At 42.5% G+C, this 15,640-nt stretch overlaps 1 protein-coding gene across 1 annotated transcript in view; it reads left to right on the forward strand.

The window, feature by feature from the left end:
- The first annotated feature begins 421 nt into the window (after positions 1–421).
- Positions 422–15,640, forward strand: part of ACSL3 (acyl-CoA synthetase long chain family member 3) — a 71,878-nt gene continuing 56,659 nt past the window's right edge. The window contains 1 exon segment of the mRNA XM_021702693.1: positions 422–693. The gene's annotated coding sequence lies outside the window, so the exon portion shown is untranslated.

Here is a 15,640-nt window from a genome sequence, read left to right on the forward strand (position 1 = left end):
CAGGATAAATGATCCACTTAAGGATGAAAATAATATGCGTATTATTTCAGGATCTATGTTAAGATTTAAACACTACAGCAGTAACTGCGTTTCTAGTTATTTTTTGGGTAGGCGTGAGGGGCGGTCTTCCTCCCCCCCCCCCCACGACCCTCCAGCCCTCCGTCCACGTCGCGGCCGCCGAGCCCGCCTCCCCTCCCCCAGCCGCCGCTGTCCGATCCCTCCCGCCGGCCAGGTCCCCACCCCGCGCCAGTGGCGGCTGGGTCCCGTCCGCGGCTGCTCCGCGAATGACCCGTAGTAACCCCGTCCCGCCCCTGGCCGACCGCGCCGCTCTCCCCGGCCGGAATTCGATAGGCCCAGCCCCGCACGCGCCACCGCCCGCGGGCCAATGGGCGGCGGCCTCGCTGCATATGCAACGAGCGCCGGCCGGGGGTGCGCGTCCCGGGCGGTTCGGCTCAACAGACGCTGGTCTGCCGGCGCCGGCTTGCGTCGCTGCGGTTGTCTCCGCGGCCGGGGCTGGGACGAGGCGGCGGCGGCAGCGTCAGCGGCAGGGACAGTAGACGGTCGCCCCCTTGCAGTGCGGCCGCGGCGCCTGCGCCAGGGTCCCCAGGAGGCGGCACGGGGCGTGAATGCTCTGGGGGCGCAGCCAGGCCTGCGTGGGCCCGAGGCTGGAGGAACCGGGGCTCCGGCGTCGCGGTGAGTGCGGTGCCCGTTGTGGGAGCGGCCGGGGTCGGTCGGCGGCGCGGCGTCGGCGTGCGGCGGGGCTGGGCCCGAGGGCCGCCCCGACTTGGGGGCCGGATGTGGCCGCGGAGCCAGGCCCCGGGCATGTGCGCGCCGGGGGTCGCGTGGCGGCCCGCTGCCTGAGGGAAAACACCCGGGCAGGGTGGGAGGCGCTGCAGTGGGGTCCGGGAAGCGGGTGACGTGCGGCCTGGGCCGAAGGGCCCACGTGAGCTGGGGGAACGACAGCCCGGGCGGCCGCGCATTCCGGGGGAGGAAGGGTGCCCCGGGTCCCTCCCGGCGCTTGTGGGGGCGGACGGGGTGGGGGGCTGGCATCTTTCTTCGGGTGGGCCTTGACGCGGTCCCTGCGAGGAAACTGAGCCCTGCGGTTCCGGGAACCCCTGCTGGAGGGACCGGCGGGGGTGTCTGTTGCTGCCGGCTGTGGGGAGAAATTGGGTGGGTGAGCAGGGTCGACCTTGATACTTGTTGTGGCCACGATCCGATTGACCGATGGTTGGGGTTGAGGCTGCAGGTTTACTTATCCGTAAGTGCGTTTTCATACATCAGTAATAGAATGTGTAACGCTGAGGTAGTGCTCACTATCAGCAGTCCTGCGGGGGAGGAATTATCACGCCCGCTTCCTAGGTGAGCATCCTGAGACACAGACCTCTAACTGGTTTATCCAGTCTGGGTTTAGAAAATGTGCTCTAAGCTATGGTATATATGACCCCTCAAAAATAGAAAGGGTAGAACAACATCTTTAAAATTATATGGAAGCTAGAGGAAGAATAGGCCTTGTGAAAGCGATCACAGCTGAATACAGTGACAAATAGTTGACATTTATTGAGACCTTATTACATGCCAGGCACCGTACTGAGTGCTTTATGCATGGTACCTTCACACAGTTAACAGCCCTCTAGGGTGATGCTTATTCCCATTTTACAGCTGGAGAAACTGCAGTTTGGACACATTAACGTGCCCCACATCACAGCAAGTAAGAGAAGCCGGGATTCAGACACCTTTGTCTGAAAACCCAGAGCTCTTGGATCTAACCACTATATTATGCTGCCTCTCCTTGGTGGTTGGCTGAATAGTTGCCACTGTGAATTTTTTGGGGGGCTGGGGTGGGCCAGGAGAGCTGTAGTTCGATGATCTTCATTCATGATTATCACAACCTTTTTTGTTTCCCCAGATTAGTCCTGGGAGCTGAAGGTTGTTGCTGAGTTGCTCCAAAAGTGTATAAGGTTATTGAAGGGAAGAGGTGTCGAGAGATGGTAGTCATTTGCATAGACTTTATTCTTTGGTTTTCTGGCATCCTCTTCTGCAATTCTTACCCTTAGGGATGACTAAGACTTCTGTAGTCACTGTGGCATGTTCTTTGGACTTTTCAAGATACCTTTTACAAGAAGGGTCAGGGTGACAAGTCACCTGGTGACTTGGATTCGTTAAGATATTTGGACAGGATTTAAAGCTGAAATATTCTTTGAGTTTAAAATGTCCTTCTTGAAGGAAAGAAAGGAAGGAAAGAAGGAAGGAAAAAGGGTTGAAAGAAATGAAGGATGGATAAATTATGAGCGGAAAATCATACTGTGTCTGGTTGGGGGTGGGTGTCAGATCTTAAAGCCTCAGGATCTTTCTCATTGCTTATGTGCTTCCCTGCTGTCTGGTTCTGCTTAAATGACTATTTCCATTCCTCATTCAATTAATTGCTCAGCCAGAGCCTTTTAACTCATGTTATATTAGGTACCATGTAAGGTGCTGGAAATATAGCATTGAACAGAATTGATGTGATCCTTGCCCTCATGGAGGAAACAGATACGAAGCAAATCATACAGATAAATATATAATTACAAATTATGAGAAGTGCAGTGAAGGAAGATTATAATGAGGATTGTGATTTAGATGGAAATTAGGGAGTTTTTTGAATTGATCTGGTGAGGTTTTACAATCTTGCATTCTGAGTCTAATTAAATATACCTAATGCAAGAGTTTGAGAACTTTTGAACAGTAATGTTCTTTTCATTCCATGGTGTCTGATCCTACCCAGAATATCACTCTAGCTCACGTTACAAGATAGAAAAATGAGATAAGGAACTTTTTGAAGCAGTCATTCCGCCTTACAGCCTAACTGTTCTGTAACACTTAAATTTTCCCCTCTCAACGTGAACATTTGGGAACCAAAAATCTTTATGTGAGCTTGGGACTTGATAGGATTTGGATGTTTTCAGGAAAGCCAGGCCAAAAAGGTGACAGGTTGGGCGCCTGGGTGGCTCAGTTGGTTAAGCGACTGCCTTCGGCTCAGGTCATGATCCTGGAGTCCCAGGATCGAGTCCCACATCGGGCTCCCTGCTCAGCAGGGAGTCTGCTCCTCCCTCTGACCCTCGCCCCTCTCATGTGCTCTCTCTCATTCTCTCTCTCTCTCAAATAAATAAATAAATAAATCTTTAAAAAAAAACAAAAAAAACCCCCAAAAAGGTGACAGGTTTTCCTAACTTGAGATAAGTAGCATCATAATTATCAAAGGTATCCCAGGTAGTTAAACTTAACTTAAAATTCTCACCTCTTAGGAGACAAAATGATTATGTAGTTTGGGAAATACAAGCTGTTAAGTACATGAATATTTCAGTTGAATGTGTACTAAGCCAATACAAATAATTCATTGCAATACATTTACTGAATGCCATCTGCATGCAAAGCACTGCTAGGTGTACCATGTGGAATAAATAAAAAGGTGAATTTGACAAAGTCCCGGTTTTCAAGGAGATTTAAATTTAATGAATTCAAATAATCAGATTTAAGTTGCCCCCCTCCCCCCCTTTTCAAAATACTCTAATGTTAACCCATTTGATCCTCTTGGGAGCCTTATATCACCAGCAGAGATATTGAGAAAAAGGAAATTTGGAGGTAAAATTACCAGACATGGTGATTAATAGTTGGGAGAAGATGTCCAGTGATCACTGGTTTACCATCTTGGAGCCATTGGTATAGAGGTGATACTCCTGGGCTTGGGTGAGATTGCCTGTGGAGAGACTAGAATGAGAACAGGTGGAGGCCTGGGGTGGAGCTCAGTAGAGGGGGCTGAGCTTGGCAAAGGAGATGGGAGGGAGGAGTGGCCAGGGAACCTCGCTCAAGTGGGAGCCATAGCTGGAGTGGTGTCCCTGCAGCCAGTGGGGGAGCTCCTGTGAGAGGGAAATTGAGTAACGTCCTATGGATTTAGCTACTCCGAGGTGATGGGTGCCCTTTTGCAGATGCTGTTGATGGGGTGGGAAGCAGAAGCAAGTAGAAAGTGAAGAAAATGGAGATAGCAAGAATAGGAAACTTTATAAGAGTCTTGATTTTTATCACTTAAGTTTAAATGCTGTTGGGAAGGTGTTTGTTGAAAGGGAGAGGTTGAATACAGATCAGAAAAGTGTTTGCTTATTTTTGCAAAGTTCTGAGAAGATGGAAGGGGGTGGGATCCAAGTGAGGCCTGTACCTTAGCCGGGAGGAGGGACACCTCTTCTGTAGTAACCCAAGACAGCCCTGTAACTGATCGGACACTAATCAGTACTTGATCCTGGAGCCCTGGCCCTTTTCAAAAAATTGCCAAGAACTGTTAAGTTTCAAAAAATTAGCTTAATTTTCGCTGACTGATACAGTCTTTATAGAACCTCACTATAGAAGCATTGTGTGAAATTGATTTAATATGTGATTTAGTTTTGATTTCATCCACCTTAATAGGGTATATACTTTTATCTGGCTTGTGATTATTGTTTCTCTCCTGAAAAAGGAGACCTTATAAACATTAAATCTTGTGATTTCTTCTACATGCTATTTTTAGTTTCATAAGAAACAGTTTTTAGACTACTTCTGTTTTCCTGACATTTTAAATGACTTAATTCTTTTTATTTAAAAGTTTAGCTTCTGGGGTGACTGGGCGGCTCAGTCAGTTAAGCGTCTGCCTTCGGCACAGGTCATAATTCCAGGGCCCTGGGATCAAGCTCTGCATATGGCTCCCTGCTGGGGGTGGGGGGGCTGCTTCTCCCTCACCCTCTGCGGGTCCCCCTGCTTGTGCTCTCTCTCTCTCTCTGTCAAATAAACAAATAAATAAAATCTTTTAAAAAAAAATAGAAGTTTAGCTTCTGTCTTTACTGGAATATCTTTACTTACAAACTTCTAATATTTCCCACTCTGAGGGATAAAGAATTGGTGGATGATTCAGTGGGTTCAACTGATCTGCTAATTCTGAAATAGAACTGAAGATACCTAAATAACCTTTTGGATAAGCCACCTCCAATTACAGGTTTCTACTTGCCTTTCTTGTATTTGTTATAAGATATATAGGGAGACTGCTTTATTCATTCATATATTTAATGCCTATCTTGCAAGACACTGGGAATTTGAAAATGATTGATAGTCTCTGTTCTCAGAGAGCTCTTCATGGTTCATGAAAGGAAGGAGTCGTATGGACATTATATGGTATGGACCTTATAAAAGAAGGTGTGAGGGCAGCTGTATTGCAGTATGGTATAATCCTTACAGCAGGGGAGGAAGAGGGGGAGACTTCCGCAGTGGAGGGGATGGCCTGGTTTTCCAAGATGAATTGGGCTGACAGGGTGACAGGGAGCCAGAGAATAGAAAATTTTATCTTGAATTTGGTCCAGGTGTGTATGTGTACAAATATGTACATATTGGAGATATTATAATATCAAAGAATATTAGAAAAATAAAAAGCTTATCTTGCTATCCTAAACATTGCCCAAGAGGTGAAAAGCTGTCCATTTTTCTGTATTGTCATGGTCAGCTTTTCTATCCCCTACTTGACTTAGAAAGTAACCACAATTACACTTTTCTGGTACAAAGCCTTGTTTTTCTTCTTCAAAACAATTGGTCTTTGGAATAAGGCTAAGAGCCAACACCTTTACAGTACTTGTCTGGTCAGGCGCTGCTCCTACTTTCTTCTCACTTTTAATAGATGGAGATATAGATTTGTTTTTTTAATCATTCTTAACTTCACAGATGAGGCAGTTGAGGCACAGGGGATCTAACGTGACTTGCCTTTGTGTGTGCTGGATCTCATCTCAGGTAGTTTGGTTCCAGAGTCCATGTTCTTAGCCTGGGCACTGCACCTCCTGTGGGGTGACAGGCTTGCAGTTCTTACCTCTGAACACAGTTGTATCAGGAAAGGAGCTGTGATGACATTTAGGGACAATGTTTATCGGTTTTTTATTTTAAAGATTTTATTTATTTATTTGTCAGGCAGAGGGAGAGGAAGAAGCAGGCTCCCCACTGAGCAGGGAGCCCGATGCTGGGCTCCATTCCAGGACCCTAGGATCATGACCTGAGCCAAAGGCAGACGCTCAATCATCTGAGCCACCCAGGCATCCCAATGTTTATCTGTTTTAATTACACATTGTTTACTGCCCCCCAAAAGCCCTCTTCTTACAGGGGGTACATAAATAAAGAGTAACAACCTAAGTTGAGGGAGTTTGAGTTTACTTGTACTTGAATGGGACTACTTAAGGATATATCCTCCTTTAACATTCCTTCAGAGATCATTATCATTGCCCTTTTAGAATTTTTTGGATTGGGAGTATAAAGCAATTTGGGATGCTATAATCTAATAACATTTTCTTCCTTTTCCTTCTTTTAAAAAGACATGCTTTCTGTATGTCTGAAAAGTGTTTCATAATACTTAATCCAGTTAAACCCACTCCCTTCCCCTAAATTCTCCAGTTAACCACTAATCTGAATTTGGTGATCTGAATTTTATTATTTGTAGTCCTTTCTCTACAGTTTTATTATCCCCAGGCAGTGTATAGTGTCCTTTTATGTGTTTTTAAACTTCAAATAGTATTGTATAATTGTGTAACATAGTTTTTTTCACTCGTTATCACTTAATCATTGTGGTTCCATCAATTGAGTTTTATAAAGTGGGTATTCACATGTCTGTTTAGCTCATTTATTTTTTTTATTTTTATTTTTTTAAAGATTTTATTTATTTATTCATGAGAGACAGAGAGAGAGAGAGAGAGGCAGAGGGAGAAGCAGGCTCCCAAGGAGCAGGGAGCCCGATGCGGGACTCGATCCCAGGACCCTGGGATCATGACCTGAGCCGAAGGCAGACGCTTAACCATCTGAGCCACCCAGGCGCCCTAGCTCATTTATTTTTGCTGTGACATGATATGACATTTTAGGACTAGACCACATTTTATTTCCTCTTTGCTCTGTTGGTAGACCCTTATGTTCCTTTTTTGTTGTTGTTACTATGAATATTAGCGTAAGTATTCCTAAACACCATTCCTTGTCGAATTCCATTTTTGACACTGTAGTCCTCCCCGTGCTGCTTTTTCTTTGTTCTGTACATTCCTGACTCAGGTTCCTCTAATCTTGTCATTATTTGACTTAAGGTATTTCTGTCTGTCATAGTTGTACTAAACCACAGTGGGTGCTTTTCTTCTAAAGTTCTCTTTAGTAACTTTTAATTAACCTTGTTTGACTTTGTTTTTCTTTTTTTTTGTTCTTAGGCAATTTTGCTGATACATACCTAGTATCCTCTCACTTTAAATTCCATAAATGACTGTAGGGATAATTAACATGTGTCCTTCCTCTTGGGAAATTTTTGTCAGTCTATTTTTGATTTAGCCAGTTCTGTATTTTAGTGTGTATTTAATAATTTTTCTCTAAAATGTGTCTGTTTCCATTGTAATTTGGTGAGTAGGAATGTGGACTTGGAGTTAAGATTGCTTGGATTTGAGTCCTGGATTTACTTCTTGATAGCTGTGTGACTTTGGGCAGTTTGTTTAGCATCTCTGTGACTCAGTTTCTTCTATAAAATAGAGATCATAATGGAATCTACCTGTAGATTGTTATAAGGGCTTATATGTGGTTAGTGCCTGCCCTTAGTCAACGATCAATAAATATTAACATGCTAATTTTAGAATATGCAATATATTCTTTCTAAGTCTGTCCACTTTTTATTATTGCCTTCTCTTCTGAAGCAGCATTAATGTTTTTACATATACAAATATCTTTACATATACTTCAAAGAAATGTCTGATGTATTGTAAGGTCTTATTAATGGAGATTGGGAAGAGATTGTAAATTGTAGAAAATGGAGGGACATTAACCAGTTCATTATATTTTAACGTCAGTACTTTAGGATTTATCTTGTGCTTTAATTTTCTGGAAATGTTTATAAAGCACATTGAAAGTAGGTTGACATGGTGTACTTCTCATTGAAGTAACTTAAGAGTTTCCGCTTTTTTTTTTTTTTAAAGGTGATTTTATTAAATCATGGGGACAAAACCTGTGGGCAGAAAGGTGCTGCTGAGAGTACCTTTTTTTTTTTTTTTTTTTTTTTTGGTTTTTTTTAAGACTTTATTTATTAACTGTCAGGGAGAAAGAGAGAGAGTGGCAGGCAGAGGGAGAAGCGGGCGATGTGGGGCTGGATCCCAGGATCCTGGGATCATGACCTGAGCAGAAGGCAGACGCTTAACCAACTGAGCCACCCAGGTGTCTCTCTTGTTGTAAATACCTTTTGTAATAGGATCTTAATAATGATTCAGATAGCATTTCTAAATACACTGATTATCCTGTATCATCAACTCTCTGCTGTTGAGTGGAGAACGAATCATTGCCAACCATATTTAAAAACTTGCTGTGTGGGTGCCTGGGTGGCTCAGTTGGTTGGGCGACTGCCTTCGGCTCAGGTCATGATCCTGGAGTCCCGGGATCGAGTCCCGCATCGGGCTCCTTGCTCAGCGGGGGGTCTGCTTCTCCCTCTGACCCTCCCCCCTCTCATGTGCTCTCTCTCATTCTCTCTCTCTCAAATAAATAAATAAAATCTTTAAAAAAAAAAAAAAAAAAAAAACTTGCTGTGTAAATTTGAGATGGTTCCTTAACCTTTCTAACCCTTTCGTTTCAGTTTCTTTAACATAAATATTTTAATTCTCACCTCACGAAGTTATGAGCACTGAGTGAGACAACAGATGGTGGTTCAGGGTACATAGGTGACTTCCTGTGTTGGTTGCTTGCCTTATTTCTCTGCCTCCTTCTGTCTTCTCTCTTTTTTCCCAGTTTTCTTCTTTGTTCTTCCTTTCTTCCTCCTTCCTTTCTCTGTTCTTTAATTGAAAAATCTGCACATATTTAATGTATACAATTTAAGTTTGTACATGCATACACTTGTGTAACCATCACCACAGTCAAGGTAATTGACATGTTTATCACTTCCAGAAGTTTCCTTGTGCCTCTTTGTTTTTTGTTTTGTTATGTTCTTCTCTGTCCTTCAGAAGCAGTTTTTTTTTTTTTTTTGGTAAGCAGTAACAAGGTATTCTGAATCCAGTGTGTGAGGGAACCCATCATATGATAAAAGTACATCATTTTTTAAAAAAGATTTTATTGGGTGGCTCAGTTGTTAAGTGTCTGCCTTTGGCTCAGGTTATGGTCCCAGGGTCCTGGGATTGAGTCCCGCATCAGGCTCCATGCTCAGCAGGAAGCCTGCTTCTCCCTCTCCCACTCCCCCTGCTTGTGTTCCCTCTCTCACTGTGTCTCTGTCAAATAAATAAATAAAATCTTTTTTTTTTTTTTTTAAAGATTTTATTAGAGAGAGACTGAGAGAGAGAGCACATGAGAGGGGGGAAGGTCGGGAGGGTCAGAGGGAGAAGCAGACTCCCTGCCGAACAGGGAGCCCGATGCGGGGCTCGATCCTGGGACTCCAGGATCATGACCTGAGCCGAAGGCAGTCGCTTAACCAACTGAGCCATCCAGGTGCCCGAAATAAATAAAATCTTAAAAAAAAAAAAAGAAAATACAAAGATCTTTAAAAATAAAAAGACTTTATTTATGAGAGAGAGCGAGTGAGCAGGGCCAGAGGGAGAGGGAGAAGCAGACTCCCCGCTGAACAGGGAGCCCAATGCAGGGCTGACCCTGAGATCATGACCTGAGCTGAAGGCAGATGCTTAACCTGCTGAGCCACCCAGGCACCCCAAAAGTGTACATCATTTAAGGGGGAGTAGAAATTCTAATTTCTTAAGGACAAGAATGTTGACTCTATAGGAAGATACATACAGGATGTGGTTAATGTTGAGTGAGCAATACAGAGGACAGAATGGTCATGTTTGGCCAGGGTAACCAGGGAAAGGTCAGCTGAGCGAAAGGAGACATGAGCTGGATTTGAAGAAAGAGTTGTGTTTGAGGAAGGTACACAAATGAGATGTCCAGGGCAGTTGGGGAAGAGCGGGCCTGGCAGATAAAATTGAGGCATCGACTGGTTTAGGGGGTCTAGGGAAGCTGTGAGGATAAATCATATCCCAGAGGGCAAACAAAAAACAGGCATGGAGAACAGAAACAGTTAAGAACTTGTATAAACTCATTTATTTATTGATTCCTTCAATTCAGAAGGTAGTTGTTGAATGCATGGATGGTTCTACGAGTGGGAAGGGAGACTGAGCAGCCAGCAAGTGAAGAGAACCATCTGGGTTCTGAGTTGTTACTGGGGATGTGGCCATTAGGGGATCTGGCCCAAGTTGTTTCCAACCCTGTCACCATGACTGTTGGTTGGCACTGCCCGTGTCGTGCCTGGCATTGTGGCATTCTCCACACCATTTAGCCTTTCTGGAGTTTGGTTTCCTTGTCTGTGGACCTTTCTTGCTCAGTAGTGTTAGATCTGCTTCTCCATCAGTGTTCTTTTTCTTTTACCTTTCTTTCCACTTCTTTTTACTTGCCTCAGGATTTTTGTTATCTGTGCCGTATTTCTCTTACGTTTCTTTGAAACTTTATTAGTTAGCTTTGTGCATTTCCCTCTGTTCATTTTATGTTTACTACTTGTAATTCACTGGGGTATTTGCATGGGTTTTATTAGATACTAACTACACTGCTGAAATAGTTCTTAACCTTTTGAATATTATTTTAGTTCTAAATTGATTTTGTAGATACGTAACAGCTCATTTTTCTGCATTGATGTTTCTGGGTTGTAAAATACTCAATATCATCTTTGCCAACATTATAAAAAGTTCTCCTTCAACCACAGAAGTTTATTTTTATTCATTTTACTTTCATCAGGCTTGCAGTAATCCTCATTCTGGATCTTGACTTTGTTTTTTACTGTAACACTAACACAACCAGAAATTCCTCTCTTCCCATTTGAGACTGACTTGATCCCTGGACTTAATCTCTGCTCTCTAAGTTGAAATATGGAGTTTATTTTAGTTCCATAGAAGATCAGAGTGAACTACAATTAATTAATCTTAGAACTGTATATGGCATCATTTTAATGTAAGCAGGATTCACATTAATTGAAATTATACCACATGGTCATTATATACATTGGTCATTTTTTTTTTTTTTTTTTACATATCCATAGTGAATATTTTCCTGAGTCATTTTCCTTTTGTATTGTAACTTTCCATATTGCTAGTGTGAGAGTCTAAGAATTTGTATTCATCATTTACCCTGAAACTGGGCCTATCTTTTGTAGACTAATGCTTATTTCGATAGCATAGCACTCTTCTTAGAAATTCAGTGTTTAGTTTGTATGTCACTTTTCTGAGGCATAAAAGGAATACCTATTTATCCAGTAGCATCTTAAGTGGGAGGGTTGTGGGAGGTAGTAGCTGGCTGGGAGTGGGGTGTGAGGTCAGAGAGGGAGCTCATGGTACCCCCGGTGTAAGGAAGGAGTTTGGCATGGTAGAGAGGAGTGACAAAGGGCTTGAGCTTTGTGACCACACTGTTGCTTGGATCCCCAAATTTCGTTCTACCTCATTTTAGTTTTGTGACCACAGCAAATTCCTTAACCTCTGAGCTTTAGTTTCTTTAGGATCAGGGTGAAATCTGCCTTGCAGGGTACTTGTGCTCCAGCTGTGTTTGTAGCCCATCTTTATAGAGTGCAGGAAGGAAATGTTAGAAACTTTATTTCTTTCTAAGAATTTCTACATTTTATGCATGATTCATAGTGTTTACAATATGCTAGGACCATAGTACATATACACAATATTAAAGGTTACATGTGTTTGGAATGCCAATAGTTTTTACCAAAAGGGGCTTGTTGTGATCCTTAAAGTTTAGAAACTGGGCTCCTGGATAAAAAGCTAGGCCCTACTTGGAGGCTTACTAGTTTGGGGGCAGGTTTAGAGATGAATTGAGTATGGGATGAGTTTGAAGAGCTTGGGTTAGTTGGCTCTGGGAAATGGATGGAAAGGTATTGGATTTAGGGAGTATGTCTCTGCAAGATCATTTGAAAAATGGGGGACATAGTAAAACTGGCATGTGTAATGATTTGAGTTAGTTTGTAAAAGTCTTAAACTGTATATTTTTTACACGATGTCATGTGTTAGAAGATTATATGGTAGAAATTTGGATGGTATATAACCCAGAAACATGAGTCAGTATTAGGGAATTGCTCTTGATGCGTAGATAGTTTGCCTACAGATAACTGAGAGCTTGACTGTATGTATGTTTAAGTTAATAGTGTTTATTTATATTGTGTGATGTTGGCAGACCAGGCATGTTAACTGTAGGTGATTAATTATAACTTTGGGTTTCTTGTTATTAATTTCAAATTGGCTTCATGAGATAATAAATACGTTTGTTATCTTGTTAGATGTGTTTCTTTTGGGCTCCTTAGGGATAGTAGCTGTATTTAAGTATCCCTCCAAGAGAAAAGAGAGCTCTCTGAGGACAAGTATATTTGTGTTTTTTTTTTTAAAGATTTTATTTATTTATTTGACAGAGAGAAACACAGTGAGAGCAGGAACACAAGCAGGGGGAGTAGGAGAGGGAGAAGCAGGCTTCCCGTGGAGCAGGGAGCCCGATATGGGACTCGATCCCAGGACCCTGGGATCATGACCTGAGCCGAAGGCAGATGCTTAATGACTGAGCCACCCAGGCGCCCCGTATATTTGTGTTTTATTTACTGATTACACCCAGGGCCCAGCATATAGAAGATACTCCTGTTTTGTTGAATGAATCAGTCTGCGTATCCCTGCATAGTAAAGAACACGAGATAGTGTTTATTAAATTGAGTTGAAATATTTGAACATAACACCAAAAAGTTTTGGAAGGCCAACAACCTGATACAAAATGACCAGTATGTGCTTATTAGTGGGAGCTCAGGAATTCTGAAAGAGTAGACTTAATGTTGATAAAATATGCATTTGAAAAGCTAGCTGGTTGAATAACAATTTAGAAATTTCCTTATAAAGAAGATAAAAAAAAAAAGTGTGATAGATTGTCTCAGGCCAAGCCGAGTTCTTATCATAACTCCTTGTTGCCTCTCCTCCCCCTATCCCCGAAAAGGTATTTATTTGAGAGAGCGAGAAAGAGAGAGAGTGCGGAAGTGCACAAGTGGGTGGGGGGCAGAGGGAGAGGGAGAAGCAGACTCCCTGACGCGGGGCTCAGTCCCAGACCTGAGCCAAAGGCAGATGCTGAACCGACTGAGCCACCCAGGTGCCGCTACTTGTTGCCTTTTTTTTTTTTTTTTTTAAAGATTTTATTTATTTATTTGACAGAGAGAGAGAGCGGGGAGAAGCAGGCTTCCTGCTGAGCAGGGAGCCCGATGTGGGACTCGATCCCAGGACCCTGGGATCATGACCTGAGCCGAAGGCAGACGCCTTAACGAAGGCAGACGCTTAACGACTGAGCCACCCAGGCACCCTACTTGTTGCCTTCTTAAAAGCCTTTGACACTCCTGACAATGTCCTCATCAACCTTCATTGTCTGCCTTTGGTTTCTAGGACACTGTTCTTGGTTTCTTTACCTTTCTAATTGGCTTTTGTAGTGTCTGTCCTTATTCTTTTTTTTTTTTGTCCTTATTCTTTTTGTAAGTGAATATACTGTATTTGAGGGATTCCATGGTTTTGACTCTAATAGGGATAGGGTCAGTGATGACTCTAAAATCTACATCTGTAGCTCTATTGGGAGCCCCAGTCCTGTATTCTGACAATATCTTGAATCTCTCTTCTGTCCATTCCCACAGACTTAATATCCAGCCCTATCCTCATGCACTCTTCTATGTGTCTACATTTCTCTTACATTCCTCATATCTATTGCAAGTCACCCAACATTCTAGAAACGTTGATACTAATTTTCAAAGATTAATCTTCACATCTCCCCATATTCTTTTGGTTTTATCTTAGAAAAGTCTCTATGGTTGGTCCTGCTTTTTCTGTGACTACTGCCCTAAACTCTGGACTTCTTCTCCTTCACTTGAGCTATTTTAATAACTACATACCTGGAGTCCTTTCTGGTTTCTTTTCTGTGATAACCCAACTGATCATTATGAAAAAACAAATTTGGTCAATTGCTTTGCTTAAAATGCGGTCTCATTCTGTCTGCTGTATGTTTCTATTTTTCATTTTCACTTCTAACTTGCCTCCTATTTTCCTGTGCTGCATCTGCCAAGCTACTTAAGTTTCCTCATTCTGTGCTTGTTCATGCCTCTGTGTTAGACAGGAATGGGGTGTTGGCACAGAGGGGTTGATTCAGCTCTGTCTATGGCACTGAGGAGGACCTCCCATAGAAGCTTCAACTGAATCTCGAAGGACACATTTATGTTGGCAGTCTTTTTAGCTTCTTTGAATTCTCTCAAATTTTTTTAATTCAGTGCCAGTTCTAAGTTCTGGAGAGAATATTATTGAATCAATACGTCCATATTTTTGAGACAGGCCTCCTAGGTCATAAGCTCTGGGCCCCTGTGGATGTCACATTTGCCATAGTCCACCGGGGTAGAGATGGGAGCCAAGTGGCATCACAGTTTCTTTCTTTCTTTCTTTTTTTTTTTTTTAAAGATTTTATTTATTTGACAGAGAGAGACACAGCGAGAGAGGGAACACAGGCAGGGGGAGTGGGAGAGGGAGAAGCAGGCTCCCCGCAGAGCAGGGAGCCCCGATGCGGGGCTCGATCCCAGGACCCTGGGATCATGACCTGAGCCGAAGGTAGATGCTTAACAACTGAGCCACTCAGGCGCCCCCATCACAGAGTTTAGGCGCCCCCATCACAGAGTTTCAACAGAATCAGTGATTCTCTTTCCGAAAGTTGCAGGCCAGGCAACGTGGGCTGTGCAGGCTACCATGTTAGCACTGGAGATTATTTTATAATCAGAAAACAGACTTAGGAACAGATCGTTTTTGGGACATGGCAGCTGTGGAAGAGGGGTATTGCCAGGATGATTGTTTGATTCATGGATCTCCTCCTCATCTTTCTAGGACTTAAATCCAGCTGTTGGCTCAGTTCTGAGTTTTCTTTAATGCTGCTTAATTTATTGAATAATCTTTTAACCACTGATCTGAAGTGCCACTGTGGTCAAATATAAAAATCCCGTGACTGTTTTCTGGCTTTAAAATTCTGTACCAGAGGATGGGTTAGCCTGGTGATGGGTATTGAGGAGGGCACGTTCTGCATGGAGCACTGGGTGTTATGCACAAACAATGAATCATGGAACACTACATGTAAAACTAATGATGTAATGTATGGGGATTAACATAACAATAAAAAAAAAATTCTGTATTCTGACAATATCTTGAACAGTTAGTTGTTAGTTTTGACATCTAATAGGGCAAGTACGCACTAAGTATTCTTGTTTTCAAGTTTTATTAGCAAATTTTTTTTTTTTTTTTGGTCAATCAACATTTATTGAACACCTTTATTAGCAAATCTTAAAATGTTTTCCTCTAGATAAACTTTGGAACTAATATCAGGTAATCACACAAAACAAACAAGTAATAAGGTCCTACTAGGATTTTGATTGGGATTGTATTTGGTTTGTAGGTTAATTTTGGCAGAATTATAATGATCTTTTATACCCAGGAACTAGTCTGTTTTTTAATTTAGTGTCTGTCAGTAGCATTTTATACGTATGTACATACATACTTATATATATGTTTATTTTTATTTCTTTTTTTAAAAGATTTTATTTTTAAGTAATCTACACCCAACGTGGGGCTCAAACTCA

The sequence above is a fragment of the Neomonachus schauinslandi genome, chromosome 3 (genome assembly GCF_002201575.2).
Source record: "Neomonachus schauinslandi chromosome 3, ASM220157v2, whole genome shotgun sequence".
NCBI classification, from domain to species: domain Eukaryota; kingdom Metazoa; phylum Chordata; class Mammalia; order Carnivora; family Phocidae; genus Neomonachus; species Neomonachus schauinslandi.